Source organism: Phoca vitulina, unplaced genomic scaffold, assembly GCF_004348235.1.
Source record: "Phoca vitulina isolate PV1807 unplaced genomic scaffold, GSC_HSeal_1.0 scaffold73, whole genome shotgun sequence".
In the NCBI taxonomy this organism is placed as follows: Eukaryota; Metazoa; Chordata; class Mammalia; order Carnivora; family Phocidae; genus Phoca; species Phoca vitulina.
The window spans coordinates 1,134,772-1,158,697 of NW_022589776.1; the positions used below are offsets into that span (position 1 = coordinate 1,134,772).

Consider the following 23,926-nt stretch of genomic DNA (forward strand, 5'->3'; position numbering starts at 1 on the left):
AAAACTACAGCAAAGTATTATCTTGTTTATATAAGATTGGAAAAAAAAAATCTAAGAGCCTGATGATATATCAACTATTGGTAAGAGTGCGAAGCAAATAATAACTTTCATATATTGCTGGTGGAAGTGTAAATTGACACATCAATTTAACAATATGCTTTGTGATGGGGCAATTTCAATTCTGAGTGTATTGCTCTAGAGAAATTCTTGCACATATGCAAGAGCATATACATACACCAGAATATTACTTGACAATATTTTTATGGTAGTGAAAAATCATAAACCACCACAGACTCAAGAACAGGAGAATAGGTAAGTATAATGTAGAATAGCCATATAATGTAATACTCTGTGGCAGCTTACATGAATGAATTAGAGCTATGCATATTAACACAAATACATCTCAAAAACATAGTAAGTTACAAAGCAATTTATGAAGGATGCATTCAGCATGATACTAGTTCCTCAATAAAATGGGAATGACAGTGATACCTACCTTGTGGAGTTGTAAGATCATGAGTGAATACAAAGAAAGTGCTCAGAATAGTGCTGGGCATGGTGTAAAAATTGCATGTGCTAGTTATTACTATTGCTACTATTATTATTGTTGATATATAAAAAAATTTGCATAGAAATAATAAAATCTTATCAACCTATCTCATGATTGTGATTACTATTGCAGTGGGCTGCACAGAAGATGTCATCTCTTTCTACAATATTTACTTCTTTAAAAAAAAAAATGTTTGAACCTACCATGGTAAATCTCAGAAAGGGGATACATGGGTGTTGTGGATATGCATACTCCTAGCAATCCATGTTAACACTGTCATACCCTCCAGTTTTGCAAAAGACAGAAGCCAGCCACCCAGGACTTGCCCTATTTTCTTAAGATGTGCTTTGAAATGACTTCACTTACTTTCTAGGAATAGGAGGACCAATTATTCACATGTTTTACTCATCGGTAAAAAAGGAACCAGGGACTATTTTGAGTGACAGACTTCCAATTTAGTGGAAATTATAAAATTAACCTAAAACAACCTCCCCTCCAAAAGTATAAGATTTATCAGGTTAATCATAGGGACTGTAGATCACGCTATCCTTAAAGGAACATTCTCTAAACTCTCTTTCTGGGCCTTATTTCCAGAGGAGAGATGTTGAATGTATGGTGGTCCAGGTAACACTCTTCAGAAGTGGACATTGTGAGGTGGCAAAGTGACAGAGAGATGCCACCCCAAGCTGGGACCATCTCTGAAGAAGTCTATAGCACTTCAGTTAGAATCCTTTTAGTTAAGAATGTTGAAGCACCTGATGTTTGGGATTGAAAGATGGGCTTTTGGAAATCCCATCATAGGGATGGTGAACTTTCATAGTTTGATGAGAGAGATTTGGTAAAAAACTAATATTTGAACTTAATTCCTCACCTTCTGAGTTAGTAACAAGTATGCTCTGCCTTCTCCTCAGAGCTGCGTAGAACATGCCTAATTTGTAGAGCAGAGTTCTTAGGACCAAAGAGATCAGGCCCTGAGGAACAAGCCAAAAGTTTGGGAAGCAGGAGAGTCAATAGAAACAGACTCCTCTCATTTTGCATTTGTGTGCTGAGCCTGTTCTCTGCTCAGCTCACTCTTGAGTCCTGATCAGCTGACCAGCACCAGGCATTAATCCAGCCACACTGAGAGGATTACCTCTGTCCACAGACAAATGATTGGTTATCAAGTGGGCCAGTCCTGTGACTGTTCCAAAGCCCTTGAAAAAGGGCCCACAGATATCATGTTGTTGTTACAATCTAAGTGGGAGCCTGAACCAAGGCAGAGAAACAGAGAAAGCTTCCTACACAGTTTCCCCTCCCACACCAGCTCCAATCTTCTCTACACTGCATGATTCATTTCCGCTCCTTCCCACCTGAGGGAGTGGAAGAGGCTCTATCCAAGTGGCTGCTACCCAGAGGCACACTTACTTAATTGCAGTGAAAGGCACATCATTAGGTTCAGTCCAACCAAAAGTGTGCTCTGTATTCCCAGCATTGATTTTGGTCCTCCCAAGAACACTGTAAAGTTAACCTTTATTGAGCACTTAAACAAGTGTTTTATATGTTTAGTTCACTTAGTCCCCACAATAATCCTCTGTGGTACGTATTATTATTATTATTACTATCATTTTCATTTTAAAGTTGGGAAATTAAGTCTTGGATTAAGTACCAGAGTTACACAGTATGCAGCAGAATGAATGAGTATTTGAAGTTGAGTCTGTTAGTCCAATTCCAAAACTGGTGCTTTTAATGACTGTAAAACGGTATTTGGACCCACTCATCCTATGAAGCTTTTCTAATTACTGTGAGGAGTAGAAATTACAATAGGCATGAACAGAGGACGTTACCTCATAAGCAGATAATTAGGCACATTCCATTTAATATGATGTGGAGAATCTACAGGGAAAAAATTATTATCTGCAGCTATAAACCTTATCAGGGAGAGGTGAATAGAAAAGTGAGTAAGATCAGGGAACAATTAAGCTAAGGCCTACTCTAATTCCTCAAGGTTTCTGAGGTATTTTCTTAGGTATTGTTTCCCAATCTTCTCAACAATGTGTTACCACTCCTTTGTCCTAATCATCTTTGAGAACTGTCAGGGTGGGACTTCCAAGCTAGGACATTGAGAATTCCTGAAAAGCATGGAGGAATGGCCTGATGGGAGGTGGGGGGTGGCTGGAATAACTACAAAGATAAATATTCCAGTTACCCAGAAAACGGCTCAGGACGGTGAGAGAATTGATGATTCCCAAGTTGAGTCTTGAAAGACAACTAAGAGCAAATTGCAAGGTGAGGAGCAGACAAGACTTGGTGAACAGCATGAACAAAGAGATGGAAAGAAGGAAAGAGCATGGGATTAGAGCTAACCACAAATAATTTGGTTTTCCTACAGCCTGAAACATAAGGTAGGAAATGAAAAAACTGAAGCTGAATAGACAGGCAGAGTCCAGAAGGTGGAGTCCATCTGGGGCGTATTAAAGGAGTTCGGGCTTTAGCTTATGGCTGGTGGGAAACCATCAGATGATTTCAAGCAGACAAGTGATAGGATCACATTTGCATTTTTAGGTATTTGGGTATTGTTTCAAGCGTTTTTAGGTATTTAGGTATTGTTTCAAGCAGACAAGTGATAGGATCACATTTGCATTTTTAGGTATTTGGCTCTGAGAGCTGGGTAAGACTTTGGGGTAGAAACCCAGTAAAGAGACTGTTGTAATTGTCCTGGCAAGAGATGAGGAGGGACTAACTCAAATCAATGACACTGAAATTGAAAGCAGGGATGCGTACAGGAGATATTTGGAAATGGTATCAGAAAGACTTGATGATTGACAGGATATAAGAACTCTACAAGTGAAAGAGAATGGTTTCGCTCACACTCTAGGGGTTTCCATATCAGCTACTTCAAAGACAAGAGAATTGCTTTTTCCCTTTCTCTCTGCTGATGAAGCACCAGGGCTAGCCCACTGTATCCTCTATTTATGTTCATGGCAACTTTTTAGGGATTGTATCACCCTTCTTTGCCCCAAGACCTGCGTGGGGAACTATGTTGGCTCACCCTAGCAGATCTTCCTAACTCAAAATCTCAAGAACAGGATTCGGAGTAATTTACTGTTTCCCACATGGAAGGATCCTCAGGAATCTTTAGGCAAATTGCTCTATCTTCTACCAAGAGCTCTGCATCCCATGAGGCTGTACAGCTTCAAAAAGTCAGTGAAAATGTGGCATGACTTCTTTCCCAGGATAGGAAACTGTCTACTATATATCTTTGCACCCAAGAAGAGATGCAAGTGACATTTTAACCGCCAGCAGTGTACTTGACTAAAGAAAGGGGGGAAAACTACTTTGGCTACATCAGCCTCTAAGTAACAGTTAAAACCACAGAAGTAGGTGAGAACATTCAGTGAGAAATGTAGAATGAGAAAAACGGCATGATGATGGATTCTAGGGAAACACCAACTTTTGAATTATGTGTGGACAAGAAGGCTAACATTGGGACTAAAGTAACAGGAACGTCAATAGAAAATTTTACTGTAAAAACCCAGGGGCAGAACATTTTAAACTAGGAAATAGTAATGAATTGTCAAAGTTCAAATAAACTAAGGTCAATGTGAAGTGTCCATTAGGATTGGTTGCTGATGGGCTTAACAAGAGCTGCTTCAGTGGATTTACTGGGGTAGCAGATTATTAGTAAATTGAAGTTTGAATGGCAGGTAAAGAAATGGCTGAGGTAAGTAGAGGGGAGAAATGCTGTATAAGCATGGGTATCCACTGATGGAAAGGAGCCAGTGGAGAAGGGCAGGCTAAAGAAAGAAGAAAGAGTGACAATAACTGATGGAGCTGGGTCCTGTGGGAGACAGGAAGAGCTGGGATCCAGAGCACAGAGGAGTGTGTTTGCTCTGAACCAGAGAAATGGCAATTCATTTTGCTCTACAAATGAAGGAAAGTGTGGGGAGGGGTGGGGGAGTATGAATGTAGATATTTATATAGAGAAACAAGAAGTTTAAATATTTCATGCTTGATTGCCTCAAAAGAGTCAGTATTTAGTGCTGTCTTGCACTGATGTTATAGTGACCCTAATCCACAGGGTTGGGTGATTCTCTTCAATGGTACCCAAACCCCTGGTTCAGGAACAAGGGTAACCTAGACCCTTGATCCAGGGTTGGTTGAGTAGGTGTGGCAGCAGATGTGTAAACACTGTAACTTTGCATTACAGTTAAGTTGCTTGAAACTGTACCATCAAATCACATAGTGACCCATCACTTAGATTATTTATTCTACATACACTCCATACATCTGCATTTTTATTTGCATGTAGCTTTTTTTTCTGCATGGAAAAGAAGCAGAGGCTTTTTATTGTTCTTCCTGAGGTAAAGAAAGGAAATATAGCTCTTTTTTAAAAAAAAAAAATTATTTTATTATTTTATTTTATTTATTTTTTAGAGAGAGAGAGAGTAGGAAGAGGGTCAGAGGGAGAGGGAGAGAAAGAATCTCAAGCAGGCTCCATGCTCAGCACAGAGCCTGACACAGGGCTTGATCTCACAACCCCGAGATCATGACCTAAGCAGAAATCAAGAGTCGGATGCTTAACCCACTGAGCCACCCAAGTGCCCCAGAAATACAGCTCTTTTGACAAGTTATTTTCTTTTGATAAGTTGATCTAAAGCCAATCCCATGTATTTTGTTTGTTAATATTTCCTCAGAGTCTGAGGTTCTCAAGATTCATTGTCAGGCTATTTCAGAGGCTAATAAATGTCACCACTTTATGGATAGCCAATTGAAATAAAATGGATTATCATCAACTTAGTAAAAGGTACTATAATTGATTGAGTGCTTACCCCTTTGTACAGAATTAAGAGCTTCTGTGGACAGTAGCAGGAGTTCATGATTAGGAAAGAGAGACAAGTTAAACTTATAGAAAATGAGCTTATTAATAAAGAGGTTAAATTGTTCAATGTCACTGGATAAACCTCTATTCAGTTCTGGGACTGGAAACAGGTTGGATAAAAGAGAAGGAAGCAAAATGGGAACAAAACATTATGGAAAGTTAGTTCTTGACCTCAAGTAATTTTCATGGAAATTGGGAAAGCAAAACTTATTCCTTTCTACATACTGAACAGTCAGTGAACAAACACTTTTTAATAGAATCCTTAGTCTGTTCTAACTGTCAAGCAGGGGTCTGGCTACAAATTTATAACACCAGAGTTAGACATGTATTTAAAGTAGAGCTGGCCTCTGAATGCAAGATACCTTTGCTTAAATGAATGTCGAGGAATTTGAGAAATGTTGTAGAACTGAAATGTGAAGCTAGGAAAGTTGCTTTGGCTCTGTCAGAGACAAAAATTGTTTAAGGCTTAGAATACCTATGAGGGTATGTGCCTCAGTGTCAAGTTAGGGGAAAATCAGTTTCAGTGGAATTCAAACTGGGTCAGCCTGCTCTAGATAAAGTGGAAAATGCTAAAAGCCATAATGAGGCTAGGGAACTGGGTTAGAGGTTAGTTTCCTGTCTTTCTGGGGTGAAGCTCTCTCTGTGCTCCTCTCTTGGGATACAAACTGGCAGATCTGAAGAACACGATGCATATGAACCATCAGGGCAAAGGGAACACATATAAAACTGCTTAACTTCCCTGCCGTGACTTTTACTTTCCTCAAAGCAGCAGCTTTCTCTCATTCCATATCCTCCAAGCAGCTGCACCTAAATTCATTTTCACATCCTAGACTGGCTCTCTCACTCTCCTACAGCATACATTCAAACCATTTCTCTTGGGTCCACTTTCCTTAGGCTCTTTGGAACCTGACCTTGCCAGTGGAATGCCTAAACAAATGCTTCATTATAGAAAATCCATTAGGGTTTCTTTTTTATTTTATTTTATTTTTTTAAAGATTTTATTTATTTATTTGACAGAGAGAGACACAGCGAGAGAGGGAACACAAGCGGGGGGGGAGGGAGAGGGAGATGCAGGCCTCCCCCCCAGCAGGGCGCCCGATGTGGGGCTCGATCCCAGAACCCTGGGATCATGACCTGAGCCGAAGGCAGACGCTTAACGACTGAGCCACCCAGGCACCCCAATTAGGGTTTCTTTTAAAAAATCAATTAAAATATGCATATGTGAAACCATATCTCAGTATCTTCTCAACTGACTTAAATCCCATGGATTTCTTCAAAATTAATCTTTCTTCAAAATTAACGATTTACGTCTCTCTGACTGTCCTTTTATTGCAACAATGATGGCAAGTTTCCCTGGCCAAGTCTCCAGAGAGCTTTGTGAGCGTCATCACAGCCAACTGTTGACTTTCAGTTTATATAAATCCCAGGGCAGATTGGAGAAATTGTTATTGTTAAAAACAAATTGTAGAGAATTATGTGTGAATCTAAGCATTCCCCAGGATAAAGAGAACAAGAACACAGTATCATTCCCACTTGGATAAACAGGAGCTCCAATCACTTAAGACAATAGGAGAGGATATACTTTTTTCAAGGGAAGTCTCTCTGAACATTGATTTCACACTAGGTGTGCACCTGATATAAATGATTATGAAGATACACAGATCAATGAAGGTATAACCAATATAAATTAAATGCACAGGTCTCTGTAAAGTTATGCCATTTTGCTCCCAGAAGGAAATCACTACGTGTGTCATGAAAATAAATTTCAATTTTAGCTTTCCTTTGCTCTTAAAAGGTTTTACATCTCAAAACTTTGCTTTTTAAAAATATATAAATTTTGGTTTAACTAAAGAGTTAAGAAGACTTCTGTGAATAGATGACATCAAAATCTAGTGAAATTTGGATTATTATCATCATTAATACTATTGACATAAAGAAATGTGGGTTATATCAGTGCCCACAACTCAGTGACTAGCACTTAGTAAAAGGTCATCAAAAACAGATGAGTAAGTTGGAAATAAATGAAATAAGAGAACGCAACTTTTTTTGTGGTATGACCTGTGGGACTCTAGAAGCTAGGAAACTATTATTCTCCTTGCTGCTCTATTTGTCCTTCCTTCCTTCCATCTTTAAAGTGGGCTTAGTTTTTTATAAGACCATGTTTTAAGTTTATTTGAATGCAAGTTTTTACTTATTGTAAAATTTTCTTTGGGGGAGAGAGAGGTACTGGATGAAAAAGTAATATCAAATATTATATCATATTATAGGAAGACATGATTTAAGATACTCTGAGTCAGGCACTTAATTTTTTTTTTTTTTAAAGATTTTATTTATTTATTCATGAGAGACAGAGAGAGAGAGAGGCAGAGGGAGAAGCAGGATCCCAAGGAGCAGAGAGCCCGATGCAGGACTCAATCCCAGGACCCCGGGATCATGACCTGAGCCGAAGGCAGACACTTAACCATCTGAGCCACCCAGGCACCCAGGCACTTAATATTTTACAAAAGGATAAAGTTTTAACATGGCTTAGCAGTGGCAGATGTGAACACTAAAGTGAAAGCTGGATGCTGTGTGGGCTCTAGAGTACACCACTGGGGTCAAATTCTGGCTGCAATATACTATGACCATAGACAAGGTATTTAACTTCTTTAAGCCTTAATTTACTTATCTGTAAAACTGAACAACACCAGTACCCGCCTCTTGAGGTTGTTGTGAGTCTTGCTCCATGTAAGCACTAAGAACATGTTCAAAACTGTTAGCTTTATACGTCTTTCTTCAATTTCCTAGGAAATTCAAAGTTCTCTTGGATTCTCTAGATAATTGTAGCTATTTGGATGTGAATACAGACTGTAGAAAAGAGGAGAGCCGTGCAAAGAAGTGAGTCTGGAGAGAATGATATTCCCAGGATTGCTGTGTAGATTCTTCATAGCAGGAGGTACAGAGAATATTTAAAAGCAACAAGAATGTTTTTGGGTCAAGGTGAAGGGCTTGATTTGGACCAGCTGCTGGTCTTTTTAATGAAAGGAACTTCCATGGCAAAGAGCATTCTCTGAATGCCTGCCAAAGTTGAGAATAGCACTGACTACAGAACTCCCTTGAGTAGGAATAGAAGCACCTTGCTGTAAGGCGGGCCCCTCCTTCAAGGCACAAAAATGCCATCTCTCAATGCCTCCCTGACCACCATTTTTTTGAATTGCAGTTCTTACCTCCTCCTTCCTATCAACCCCTGCATTCTCAATCCCTCATTCCTTGCTATATTTTTTTTCTCCATAGAACTTGCTTTCTAACCTATTTTATATTTTTCTTACCTGAGTGTTCATTATTTAAAGTCAGTCTTTCTTCACTTGAAGTTACACGGGACAGAGAAGTAGGTCTGTTTTGTTCACGGATTTATCTCTAAAGCCTAGAATGGTGCCTGGTACATAGTAGGAGCACTTTATATATTTGTTGATCAATGAATGAATGAATGAATGAATGATTCATTGGATGGAGGGAACATGGGGAAGTAGAATGATTTGACATGGTTCCTCACTTTTTAATTATTTAGACCACTCGTGCTTTTGAGGCCAACCCTGACACAGTAGCCCGTCAAGAGAGAAAGTAGAGGACTGAAATAAACAAACAGAAAGAAGGGCAAGAAGTTCTGCTCCATCATGCTTTCAGTCTCCTTTGAAAGCTGCTGGTTGGATTTAGAAGAAAAAGCCTTTGCATTTCAGATTTTCCCTTCCCCAGTCCCTGGACCGAGCAGTGTAAAAAGGACTGTGGCAGATCTCTGTATCTCTGTTTGTGGCCAGCACCCAAAGAGGTGTACGAGAATCTGTGGGAAGCAGACCTAAGGGCAAATTCCTCTCAGTCACACCTCTTTCTCTGCGTGATTGGTGTACATAGTGTGAGGCTTTATACCTCATTGAACAGAGACGTGTGGGCACCTCTACAGGACATGCTCAGATTCTCAGAGTCCTGTCTTAACATGATTTATTCATTGACTCTATCAACTTATCAGTAGGTTTCAACTGAAGTTTCATTTGTGGTAAGTGCTGATGACAAAGCCTAGGATAGTTCATCTAGTTGTTTCCAGAAGATGGGGCATACCCACCACTGACCAGTGGAAAACCCATAGCCAGGAAACAGTTCTTTATAAAGTATGTGGTTCTAAAGTAACCAACTAGCTGACTAAATCTTCATCTGTTTAGCTAGATGACTAATAAATAAACCACCTATGATAGCCAGAATAGGCTGTAGATGGTAACAATTTAGACATACATATATGAATGTTATTAACCCAAGAACCATATACAAACTAATCCCTGATTATCTCTGCAGCCCTATTTCCTTCTAGTCCCTAGATCACTAGCAGCACACACACACAGCAGTCTGTCTCTGCCTTTCATTGTTTTAAATTCTGCTTCAAATGCCTTCTTTTCCTGTCAGCCTATCTAACAATCCTTGATATTTTTATGACCTAGCTTAATTTCTCCCTGACACATGGTTTCATTCTGGTAACTCTGGTTTCTCATACCTCACCTTCCTCTGGACAACACTTATGCCCACATCCCAGAATCTTAAGCTCAATGGTCTTGCCCTGCTTCAGGTTTGTAGTGATGGTGTGATGACTGTCTAGCACTATGATGTTGGACAGGTCACAGAACCTCTCTTGGTTGCTTTTTTTCTTCTTTATTTCTCCTCCTTGGTGCCAGTTTCCTCCATTTCAGTCCTATACTAGAATAATTCCGCTGAAAAAATAAAAGTGATCATGTCATTCCTTATCTTAAAAAGCTTCTGTTTTCCCCCTATTGCCTCTGGGATAGAATCCAAACAAGTTTTAGCTTAGCAGTCAGGACTCTTCAAAATCTCATCCCAACCCACCTTTTCATTTTTCCCCCTGATAGCCTGTCTTTATATTTTGCTCTTTGAAATACCACTTTGTTCTTTGCAATTCCTTCTCCCTGTGATATCCTAACCACCCCCTCCCCATCTTTATTCATCTTTTAGAACTCCAATTCAAAGGTTGCCTTCTCAATATTTATACCATTTTGTTCATATTACTACAATATCTAACAGCATTTAACTCATAACATTCATTAATTTATCAGACATTTACTGGACATTTGTTATGTTTCAGAGATCAGTGCTGAATACTGAAGACACTGATATGAAAAGTATCTCAAAAACTCAAGGAACTTTCAGTCTAGTGGAGAACAGTGACAAATAATGAATAATCACAATGCCATGAGATAAAATCAATGCTATACATATGTATAGGATGCTATAGGAACATTGAGGAAATCTGCAAGCCTATTTTGAATGCAAAGTGAGGAAGTTAGGAAAGTTTTCAGGGCTGAAATGATAATTATTAACATGTCTATTTCCCAATTCAATAAGGGCAAGTATTATATCTTCGTCATTTTGTGTCCCTTGTGACTAGCAGAGTACCTGAAACACAGCTTATTGAATGAATAAATGAATGGATTAATTGTAAATAAAGGAGGCTGGACCAAAGGAACTTGAAGTAACTTTCAAAATCTAAAACTATGAAAGCCATCTTTGTGGAAGTCACTAATATATTACAAAGATAATGTTTCGCCCAGAAATGGACCCTCAACTCTATGGTCAACTAATCTTCGACAAAGCAGGAAAGAATATCCAATGGAAAAAAGATAGTCTCTTCAACAAATGGTGTTGGGAAGATGGGACAGACACATGCAGAAGAATGAAACTGGACCATTGCCTTACACCACACACAATAATAGACTCAAAATGGATGAAAGACCTCAATGTGAGACAGGAATCCATCAAAATCCTTGAGGAGAACACAGGCAGCAACCTCTTTGACCTCAGCCGCAGCAACTTTTTCCTAGAAACATTGCAAAGGCAAGGGAAGCAAATGCAAAAATGAACTATTGGGACTTCAAGTTAAAAAGCTTTTGCAAAGCAAAAGAAACAGTCAACAAAACCAAAAGACAACCGACAGAATGGGAGAAGATATTTGCAAATAACATATCAGATAAAGGGCTAGTATCCAAAATCTTTAAAGAACTTATCAAACTCAACACCCAAAGAACAAATGATCCAATCAAGAAATGGGCAGAAGACATGAACAGACATTTCTGCAAAGAAGACATCCAAATGGCCAACAGACACATGAAAAAGTGCTCAACATCACTTGGCATCAGGGAAATCCAAATCAAAACCTCAATGAGATACCACCTCACACCAGTCAGAATGGCTAAAATTAAAAAGTCAGGAAACGACAGATGCAGAGAAAGGGGAACCCTCCTACACTGTTGGTGGGAATGCAAGCTGGTGCAGCCACTCTGGAAGACAGTATAGAGGTTCTTCAAAAAGTTGAAAATAGAGCTACCATATGACCCAGCAATTGCACTACTGGGTATTTACCCCAAGGATACAAATGTAGTGATCCGAAGGGGTATGTGCACCCCAATGTTTATAGCAGCAATGTCCACAATAGCCAAACTGTGGAAAGAGCCTAGATGTCCATCAACAGATGAATGGATAAAGAATAAGTGGTATATATATATATATATATATACAATGGAATATTACACAGCCATCAAAAAAATGAAATCTTGCCATTTGCAATGACGTGGATGGAACTAGAGGGTATTATGCTAAGCAAAATAAGTCAATCAGAGAAAGACAAGTATCATATGATCTCACTGATATGTGGGATTTGAGAAACAAGGCAGAGGATCATAGGTGAAGGGAGGTAAAAATCAAACAAGACGAAACCAGAGAGGGAGACAAACCATAAGAGACTCTTAATCTCAGGAAAAAACTAAGGGTTGCTGGAGTGGAGGGAGGTGGGAGGGATGGGGTGTCTGGGTGATGGACATTGAGGAGGGTATGTGCTATGGTGAATGCTATGAATTGTGTAAGACTGATGAATCACAGACCTGTATCCCTGAGATAAATAATACATTATATGTTAATAAAAAACAACAACAACAAACAAGGATAATGTTTCAAGCTTTAAGGATTAAAATCAAATACAACTAGTTAACAAAAGCTTTTTTGCAACTGGTTTGCCACCAGAACACAGGTGTTGTGAGAACCACTGCTCAACCAAACCAAAAATGGGAAAGGAAAAGACTCACATCAACATCGTTGTCATTGGACACGTGGGTACGGGCAAGTCTACCACTACTGGTCATCTGATCTACAAATGTGGTGGGACCGACAAAAGAACTATTGAAAAATTTGAGAAGGAGGCTGCTGAGATGGGAAAGGGCTCCTTCAAGTATGCCTGGGTCTTGGATAAACTGAAAGCTGAACATGAACGTGGTATCACCATTGATATCTCCCTGTGGAAATTCGAGACCAGCAAGTATTATGTGACCATCATTGATGCCCCAGGACACAGAGACTTTATAAAAAACATGATTACAGGCACATCTCAGGCTGACTGTGCTGTCCTGATTGTTGCTGCTGGTGTTGGTGAATTTGAAGCTGGTATCTTCAAGAATGGGCAGACCCATGAGCATGCCCTTCTGGCTTACACACTGGGTGTAAAACAACTAATTGTTTGTGTTAACAAGATGGCTTCCACTGAGCCACCCTACAGCCAGGAGAGATACGAGGAAATCGTTAAGGAAGTCAGCACCTACATTAAGAAAATTGGCTACAACCCCGACACAGTAGCATTTGTGCCAATTTCTGGTTGGAACATGCTGGAGCCAAGTGCTAACATGCCTTGGTTCAAGGGATGGAAAGTCACCCGTAAAGATGGGAATGCCAGTGGAACCACACTGCTTGAAGCTCTGGACTGCATTCTGCCACCAACTCGTCCAACTGACAAGCCCTTGCATCTGCCTCTCCAGGACATCTACAGAATTGTTGGTATTGCTACTGTCCCTGTGGGCTGAGTGGAGACTGGTGTTCTTAAACCTGGCATGGTGGTCACCTTTGCTCCAGTCAATGTTACAACTGAAGTAAAGTCTGTTGAAATGCACCATGAAGCTTTGAGTGAGGCTCTTCCTGGGGACAATGTGGGCTTCAATGTCAAGAACGTATCTGTCAAAGATGTTCGTCGTGGCAGTGTGGCTGGTGACAGCAAAAATGACCCACCAATGGAAGCAGCTGGCTTCATGGCTCAGGTGATTATCCTGAACCATCCAGGCCAAATCAGTGCTGGATATGAACCTGTGCTGGATTGTCACACAGCTCACATTGCTTCAAGTTTGCTGAGCTGAAGGAGAAGATAGATCGTCCTTCTGGAAAAAAGCTGGAAGATGGTCTCAAGTTCTTGAAATCTGGTGATGCTGCCATTGTTGATATGGTTCCTGGCAAGCCTATGTGTGTTGAGAGCTTCTCTGACTATCCTCCTCTGGGCCATTTTGCTATTTGTGACATGAGACAGATGGTTGCTGTGGATGTCATCAGAGCAATGGACAAGAAGGCAGCTGGAGCTGGCAAGGTCACCAGGTCTGCCCAGAAAGCTCAGAAGGCTAAATTAATATTATCCCCAATACCTGCCACCCCAGTCTTAATCAGTGGTGGAAGAATGGTCTCAGAACTGTTTGTGTCAATTGACCATTTAAGTTACATAGTAAAAGACTGGTTAATGGTAACAATGCATCGTAAAACCTTCAGAAGGAAAGGAGAATGTTTTGTGGACCATTTGTTTGTGTGTGTGTGTGTGTGTGTGTGTGTGTGTGTGTGGCAGTTTTAAGTTATTATTTTTTAAATATTTTATTTATTTATTTGACAGAGAGAGACACAGCGAGAGAGGGAACACAAGCAGGGGGAGTGGGAGAGGGAGAAGCAGGCTTCCCGCTGAGCAGGAAGCCCGAAGTGGGGCTTGATCCCAGGACCCTGGGATCATGACCTGAGCCGAAGGCAGACGCCTAACGACTGAGCCACCCAGGCACCCTTAAGTTATTTTTAAAATCAGTACTTTTTAATGGAAACAACTTGACCAAAAATCTGTCACAGAATTTTGAGACCCATTAAAACAAAAGTTTAATGAGAAAAAAAAATCAAATACAACTAGTTAACGAAAATGAGGGTTCTAGAACACATTTTCCCCTCCAACTTCAAAGCAAGCCTGAAAATAAGGGTAGTATGGCTTTAACCCAGTGCTGGAGAACTGAAAGGCAGAACAGACCAGGAGGAGACCAGTGGGCTTGGAAGTAACTTGATAAAAAAAGGTAAAGGAGAGAGAGAGGAAAAAAGATGCCATCTAGTGAAACTTACTAAGTTCTCTGCTTCTTTTAAGGACACAGGGTGACATGAGACCTTGGGGTTATATAGACCTAACTTTCAGCTTACCAGAAATACAGGATTAGAGCAACAAATTGAAACATCACCCAAGGAAACACAGACAAATCCAGAATGTAGGACAGTCTATAAATCAATTTATGTCATCCCATCTGAAAGTCAATTTCATAAAAACAAAACCACACTACAATGGTGTGGGACTTTTCTAAATTTGAAGAGATTAAATTCTGGTCAAAGGAAATTTAGAAACAACTGGGCAGTTTGGATATTGATGAGAAAGAAGATACTAAGGAATTACAGTTAATGTTTTAGGTGTGCTCATGCTGTTATGTAGGAAAATGTTCTTGTTTTTAGGAAATACCAGCAGAATATGTTAGGATGAAGTGTTAAGATAGATTTACTTTCAGATGGATTCAGGAGAGAGACAGAGACGGAGAGAGATGGAGAAAAATAAAAACAGACAAGCAAATTTTCCAAAATGTGAACCATTGTTGCATCTGACAGTGTTTACTGAACTAGTTTATCATTTCATTGGCATATTTGAAAATTTATCATAATTAAAATAGGTAAAAAGAAAAAAATTAATAAAGGGAATTTCTTAATGCCAAAAAAAAAGAAAAGAAAATAAATCAAGTCATCAGCCCATACCCCCAGACTAATCCATTGAGGTTTAGAGCATAGTAACTCTACTAGCCAAAGTTCAAGCCTCTGGGGCTCCTTCTGGCACTAAGTAGAAATGACAATTTTGTGATAGGGACTGCATTGAGAAAGTTCTGTGGAATTTCAAAGATAAATTGTGAGTCCTGAATTACAAAAATACATACATCTCTGACTCTGACTTATGGCAAATATAAACAGGTTTTGTAGGCTAAGGTTAATGAGGGAACGCGAAGTATGTATGTGCAGTTTTGCACAAACTGCATGTCGGATATATGGATTATACAGGATTTTCTATTAATTAAACTTGCTAATACAACTCTGGTGAAAGAGTGCTTATCCTAAAGTTTAGAAATTCCTAGGAGTCCTGAAAAATCAGGGAGGCAAGATAAACCAGCCAGCAGTATTCTTGAAAAACAATTACCTTGAAAAAGTTATAGAAATGTATTTGAAAGCGATTTAATGGGTACTCCCAGAACCTAAGAAAAATTAAGTACATGAATTGGAATTAAGTGGTGGGCCCTAAAATTTTTTTTCTATGTTCTTTCATTTGTTTCTTGTTTTCCCTTGAGAAGGCTAACTGCGTGTGTTGGCAAAGCATGTGTACCCTCGTGGTTTCTTATCCTGGAAATGAAGAGTTATGAGTATGAACTTCCCATTGCTCCCTGTTGCATGCTAGAAGATGCTCCACCCTGGAATACTCCCTCATTTGATTTGGGACTGGCTTTGCTAAAATGGGTATTGGAAATTTCACCCCCACAAGAAGCCACCCAGACTTACTGTTCACTGGACATATCCTCCAGAACTGAGACTTATTAGGTCTGCCTGGTTCAGTCAATGTTCCAGCCAGCCAGAGAACATACACTCCATTTGGAAAAAATTACCATAGTGGCTTTTCTCACACCAAAAATACATGTGGTCCCTTATTACCATTGTATCTTGAGAAAGTGGAAGATCAATACATACCTTTGAAATTAGAATGTTCAGGAAAGAGGTTAATGCCCCCACAAGCCAATCCATTAACCCAGGAAGTTAAATCTCTCCCATGCAAGTTAATCCTTCCATTTCGAACTTACTATCAAGGTCAAGGTATTTGGGGTTCTATATACATAGAAAAGTCAAATACATAAGCTTCTGGTACTCATGGATTTTTGTCTCTTAAGACCCTTCTGGCCTCAAATTTTGTATCTAGTTGACAAGTATGGCTGCTCCACATTTCAAACAACTAATTTATCCTTAGTCCCTGGAATAGGGAACAGAGCCTATGAGAAAACCATACACAGGTTGTACGTACACCATCCAGCACACGTACACAGGTTGTTACAATGGTTTTTAGTCTGGCCTTGCCATTTTCCTCCAACAGCTAGCTCCCTAATTTGAAATTTGAAAGCTGGCCAGACTTCTAGGAACTTCCCTGGGGCCCAAGGCAAGGGAAATAATATCCCTAATTTGCAAATGGCTTCATTTGATCACACAGTGGCTGAATAAGAGCAATGGGCACCATGGAGGCCCCTCAGCTTTGCTGTGATCAGAAAGGAAAAGGTGAATAACCATGTCGGGGTCACTGAAGGTTTGTCCTCCAAAACAAAATGTCTTTGAATTCTGCTTCATGCCCACACCTCTATCAGATCCAAATTCACTACCCTTGAGCAGCCCAGAGAGTTTGTCTTTATTCATTTTCATGGCTTTCTCTAATTCCTTTATTCTTCTTTCCTGCTTCCCAGGGGATAGACTGAGTTTTCTTCTACTACTTTAAATGCTGTATATTTACCTTTTTCTTATACATCCATACTTATGTTCATAACCCCTTATTGGATGCTTAATGATATCAATACTTTTATCTTACCTTAAAAAAACACTTTACCATGTGTTGTCTCCATATTCATGCACATATGTTGTTTAAATTTTAGTTCTGGGTTAGATACTTCCCTTTTTGCTTTTTTTTCCATTCTAGCTTTTTAAAAAAGAGAATAAACTTCACCAAGATATTTGATCATCTTTATATTCTCATCTCTAATAGCAGCTCCTGGGTGTGTTTCTCTTATTTAGAACTTTCTCCAAGAGTATATTCAATATAGTATCTTTATGAGGTATACCTGAGGCTGTGCATGCCTAAGAATATTTTTTATTAAGCCATTTTTTAAATGAAAATGTAGCTGGATACAAAATTCTTAGTCCAAAGGTCTTTTCCCTCAATATGTTAAAAATACAATTTTGTTATCTTTTTGTATCCACTACTGCTGTTGACATGTCTGACCACTTCTTCAGGAAGGAACTCATGCTCTTCCCTTGAGCATGATACATCCAGGGGCTCCTTGTCCCTTTAAATGGATTGGGCTGCCAGCATGATCCATGTTACTAGCTACTTAGCCAAAGCTTTGCTCTCACACAAATCCCTCCACATATGTTAAATGCCTGTTTTGGCAGCTGAATACTGTTTTGGGCCCTTAGCACATGAAAGTTTAAGCTTGTCAAAACAAGCGCAAGTGAGAGAAATTGATGGGCAAAGCTTGCTAATGTGATGTCAGAAAGCAGCAAATGGTTCACATCCAATTCACGGAGTCCTAGCTGGGTAAAACACTGGACTTCTATTTCAGTTTTCTTCCTCAAGCTGATCTCAAGATGCAAGCTGTAGTGATACACAAGAGATAAAACTACTTTCCAAAAAGTTTTGTTTTCCTTCCTGTAAGATTATATGGACTCTGAACAAGGAATGTGGATGGTGTGATGCAAGTCAATGACTACTGTCAACAACTTCAATAGTAAGAAGTCCTAGCAATATAGTCAAAATACTCTTCACTCATTCATCTACCTATTCATCCATTCATCTGCTCATTAAAAGCATTCTTAAGCCCTTGCTACATGTCAAGCTCTGTGTTGACAATGTATCAGGCATATGAATGAGAGATTTCCCATGTGGAGCTGACTAAATTGTGGAGGAAATAGGTATCAGTCCAGGAGTGTCCCAGATAAATGCAAAATCACACGTAAGAGGAGAGAGTATTGAAGGAGAGATTATTGTGCTCTTCAAACATGTAAAAGATGGGTGTGACATGGTCAGGAGGTCAGGGAAGGTAGCCTTGTGGAGCTGAGGAATGAAGTGAGATTTGGAGGATGACCAGGAATTAAATAGACAAAGAGGAGGAAGGAAGAGTGTTCTAGGCAGAGGGAACAGCATGTGAAAAGAATGTGGCAGGCAGGATGGCTGGGAGGCCAAGGGACACAAAGGAGGCCAAGGTGGCCAAAGCACAGAACTCACCAGGCAACATCATGTGACACAAGAATGGGGAAGTGGGTTGGGGTCACAATGTGTGGGACCTCCTAAGCCTTGTTGGGGATTTTGGTCTTTAGCCTGTGGGCAAGGAGAAACTTTGAAGTTTTTAAGCCTGGGTATGGATCAGTGTTACATGTGGAAAATTTTACTTTGGCTGTAACATGAGGATGTATTAGTGTGGGAAAGGATCATGAATTGTAGCAGCTGAATAACACTTCCAGGAACTGGAAATATGTAATCATGTGTCTAAGTAAAAGCAAAGCTTTCTCACATGTGTCTATTTAGCCTACTTTGGAATATTACTGCCTGTGTACATGAGCACAGAGACAATTTCCTTTCCCTATTTATTTCACACAGTTTTGGAAATTTGTAATTATGTTGACTTCTAGAATAGATCAATCAATCCACTATCATGTAGAGCTATGAGCAGGTCTTTTTATTATTATTTTTTAAAGATTTTGAGAGAGAGAGAGAGAACGAGCAGGGGAGAAGGGCAGAGGGAGAGGGAGAAGCAGACTTCCTGCTGAGCAGGGAACCCTATGTGGGACTCGATCCCAGGACCCTGGGATCATGACCTAAGCTGAAGGCAGAGACTTAATCAACTGAGCCACCCAGGTGCCCTGAGCAGGTCTTTTTAAAACAGGTTTCCTGTGGTTGATCATCTGAAAACTGATGGCATTGTTTCTGATGATTCCCTGATGCAGTGTTTCTCATACTTTAGCCTGCATCAGAATTATCTGGAGGACTGGTGAAAACACACTGCTGGGCCCCATTCTCAGAGTTTCTGATTCAGTTTCTAGGGTGGGGGACCAATAATTTGCCTTTTTAATGAGATCCCAGGTGATGCTGATGATGCTGATCCAGGAACCACATTTTGAGAACCACTGCCCCAATGCATTAGACCCATCTCTGGCTGTACATTAAAATCACCTCAGGAGCTTTAGCAATACCAGCTTCAGGGGCTCCCAGACCAAATAAGTCATAATATCCAAAGTGATTGTGACATCTATACATTAGAGAAACACTGATCTGGTGCCTTAGACATTTAGTATTAAGCCTTAAGTTGCATTACTTTGTCTCTCTTTTCCCTTTATTTTTAGTTGACTCATTAAGGCCTAACCATAAAGAAATATGGAGCTTTTCAACAGAAATAATTTTGGGGGGGGGCGCCTGGGTGGCTCAGTCATTAAGTGGCCGCCTTTGGCTCAGGTCATGATCCCGGGGTCCTGGGATCGAGCCCCACATCGGGTTCCCTGCTCCACGGGAAGCCTGCTTCTCCCTCTCTCACTCCCCCTGCTTGTGTTCCCTCTCTTCTATGTCTCTGTCAAATAAATAAATAAAATCTTTAAAAAAAAAAAAGAAAAAAAAAGAAATAATTTTGAGATACATACTATTTATAAAATATTTTTCTGACTTTCTTCTATGTGTGTGCAACTGTTTAAACATTTATTTATGAAATAGGATCATACTATTCACAGCATATTTTAATATGTTTTTAAAAAAAATTTTTTTTTTATTTATTTGATAGAGAGAAAGAGAGAGGGAGAGAGCACCAGCTGGGCTCAGGGCAGAGGGAGAGGGAGAAGCAGACTCCCTGCTGATCGGGGAATCTGACAGGGCACTTGATCCCAGAACCCTGAGATCATGACCTGAGCTGAAGGCAGATGCTTAACCAACTGAGCCACCCAGGTGCCCCTTTAATATGTTTTAAATATGTTTTTCCTGCTCATTGATATACCTTGAACATATTCCCACACTTAAATATCAATGAATATGTTCTTAAAAACATCATTTTTTAATTTTTTATTGTTATCTTAATCCCCCCATACATTACATCATTAGTTTTAGGTGTAGTGTTCCATGATTCATTGTTTGTGCATAACACCCAGTGCTCCATGCAGAACGTGCCCTCCTCAATACCCATCACCAGGCTAACCCATCCTCCCACCCCCCTCCCCTCTAGAACCCTCAGTTTGTTTTTCAGAGTCCATCGTCTCTCATGGTTCGTCTACCCCTCTGATTTCCCCCCCTTCATTCTTCCCCTCCTGCTATCTTCTTCTTTTTTTTTTTTCCCTTAACATATATTGCATTATTTGTTTCAGAGGTACAGATCTGAGATTCAACAGACTTGCACAATTCACAGCGCTTACCAGAGCACATACCCTCCCCAGTGTCTATCACCCAGTCACCCCATCCCTCCCACCCCACCCCCCACTCCAGCAACCCTCAGTTTGTTTCCTGAGATTAAGAATTCCTCATATCAGTGAGGTCATATGATACATGTCTTTCTCTGTTTGACTTATTTCGCTCAGCATAATACCCTCCAGTTCCATCCATGTCGTTGCAAATGGCAAGATCTCATTCCTTTTGATGGCTGCATAATATTCCATTGTATATATATACCACCTCTTCTTTATCCATTCATCTGTTGATGGACATCTAGGCTCTTTCCACAGTTTGGCTATTGTGGACATTGCTGCTATAAACATCGGGGTGCATGTACCCTTTCGGATCCCTACTTTTGTATCTTTGGAGTAAATACTCAGTAGTGCAATTGCTGGATCATATAGTATCTCTATTTTCAACTTTTTGAGGAATCTCCATACTGTTTTCCAGAGTGGTTGCACCAGCTTGCATTCCCACCAGCAGTGTAGGAGGATTCCCCTTTCTCCGCATCCCCGCCAACATCTGTCATTTCCTGACTTGTTAATTTTAGCCATTCTGACTGGTGTGAGGTGGTATCTCATTGAGGTTTTGATTTGGATTTCCCTGATGCCGAGAGATATTGAGCACTTTTTCATGTGTCTGTTGGCCATTTGGATGTCTTCTTTGCAGAAATGTCTGTTCATGTCTTCTGCCCATTTCTTGATTGGATTCTTTGTTCTTTGGGTGTGGAGTTTGATAAGTTCTTTATAGATTTTGGATACTAGCCCTTTATCTGATATGTCATTTGCAAATATCTTCTCCTATTCTGTTCGTTGTCTTTTGGTTTTGTTGACTGTTTCCTTTGCTTTGCAAAAGCTTTTTATCTTGATGAAGTCCCAATAGTTCATTTTTGCCCTTGCTTCCCTTGCCTTTGGCGATGTTTCTAGGAAGAAGTTGCTGTGGCTGAGGTCGAAGAGGTTGCTGCCTGTGTTCTCCTTTAGGATTTTGATGGACTCCTGTCTCACATTGAGGTCTTTCAACCATTTGGAGTCTATTTTTGTGTGTGGTGTAAGGAAATGGTCCAGTTTCATTCTTCTGCATGTGGCTGTCCAATTTTCCCAGCACCATTTGTTGAAGAGACTGTCTTTTTTCCATTGGACATTCTTTCCTGCTTTGTCAAAGATTAGTTGACCACAGAGTTGAGGATCCATTTCTGGGCTCTCTATTCTGTTCCATTGATCAATGTGTCTGTTTTTGCGCCAGTACCATACTGTCTTGATGATGACAGCTTTGTAATAGAGCTGGAAGTCCGGAATTGTGATGCCACCAGCTTTGCTTTTCTTTTTCAACATTCCTCTGGCTATTCGGGGTCTTTTCTGGTTCCATACAAATTTTAGGATGATTTGTTCCATTTCTTTGAAAAAAGTGGATGGTATTTTGATAGGGATTGCATTGAATGTGTAGATTGCTCTAGGTAGCACTGACATCTTCACAATATTTGTTCTTCCAATCCATGAGCATGGAACGTTTTTCCATTTCTTTGTGTCTTCCTCAATTTCTTTCATGAGTATTTTATAGTTTTCTGAGTACAGATCCTTTGCCTCTTTGATTAGATTTATGCCTAGGTATCTTATGGTTTTGGGTGCAATTGTAAATGGGATCGACTCCTTAATTTCTCTTTCTCCTGTCTTGTTGTTGGCTTAAAAACATCATTTTTAATGCTGATGTATTATCTCATTGTGTGAATAGCAGTTCTAATGATATCCTTAAAAATTCCTAGAATCAGAATTACTGGGTATGTGAAATTCGTGTTTTAAGACTTTTGGTACATATTACCAAATTGTTCTACAGAAAAATATATACAGATTTGTACTCTCATATTTGAGTCTCCACTTCCCCACACTTCAACCAACCTTTGTTAACTAATATTAAAATTATTTTCTAATTCAGTACTTGAAAAATTATATTATTAAAAAAATTTTAAGTTTATCTGAGTTTTCCTTTAAAAGGCCTTCTAGTCAACATCCACTTTTTTCTCAATCAGCATAGTTAATGAAAACCTATATGCTGTATGTGAGCATCACTTAGATCTTTAAATTACCACCTTTGTGCACATCTTATGACACTGGTGGGTGTTGAAGACCAGATACTCTTTTAGTTGTCTCTATCATTTTTCCATCTTCTACTATGAGAATGAATGTCTTGAAATGCATGGTCCCCAAAAGATATTATTATCTAGATGTGTGTGTGTGTGTGTGTGTGTGTGTGTTCAGTTATGACTCATGTCTTTGGAGGTGAACAGCACTGACTTCAGTAATCTAGGTGCTGACGAAACCTATTACATAATTTCCTATAGCGTGGATTGTAGTCAGCAGGGCAGGATTTTTCCTCTCTACTCCTTGCTCCAACTTCTTCCCACAAAACGCACAGCTTTCTCCCTACCATCCTGGATGCTCCCACAACCGGTTTCCACCCCTTTTGAATTTGGACCTGCTGCTGTAGGGAGAGAACATTTCCCTTCCTACATGGCCTTGGCATGCCTGAAAGAGAAGGCAGGGAGAAGATCCCCTTTTGTTCAGCAATCTCCTCCTCCCAATTCATGAGCTCCAGTCTATACTGCTGTTGCTACGTCACACTGTTGAAGACCATGCAACCAAGCTTCACGTAGCCCAGAGGGTGTTCTTTGGCAGGTGTAGCTCTGGAAGTTGGCTTGGCTTCAAGAGAAAGAGGGCTTGGTCTATGCTGCATCATTAGTAATTTCCAAATCAACACAAAGGGAAAATGTCCTCACTGGGACGAGCTGCAATGCAGCCTCAGAACAAGCTGAGTGACCCAGTTGGGTGTATGACATTACATTCTTATGTGTGTTATCTTTACACCAGCTCAACTAAAAACATATAAATGATGACATTCAAGCCAAAAACTATATATAAACATATATATGGTATATATATTATATATATAAAAAATATATATGGCATATATATTATATATATAATATGTATGGCATATATGTTATATATATATATTCAAATATGGAGAAACACTCAGTTTGGAATAATCCAGAATTCTACCAGAAATACATCTTCTCAACTCAGAAATGGTGCTTCTTTTCATAAAATATCAGGGAGGAATTGGTCACAATTTCCCATCTCCACATGGAACCCATATTTCAATGTCTTTAATTCTTAAGGGAGTCACTCTT

At 39.7% G+C, this 23,926-nt stretch overlaps 1 pseudogene; it reads left to right on the forward strand.

The window, feature by feature from the left end:
* Positions 1-12,502: 12,502 nt before the first annotated feature.
* Positions 12,503-17,295, forward strand: LOC116625104 (annotated as a pseudogene).
* The last annotated feature ends 6,631 nt before the right edge of the window (positions 17,296-23,926 follow it).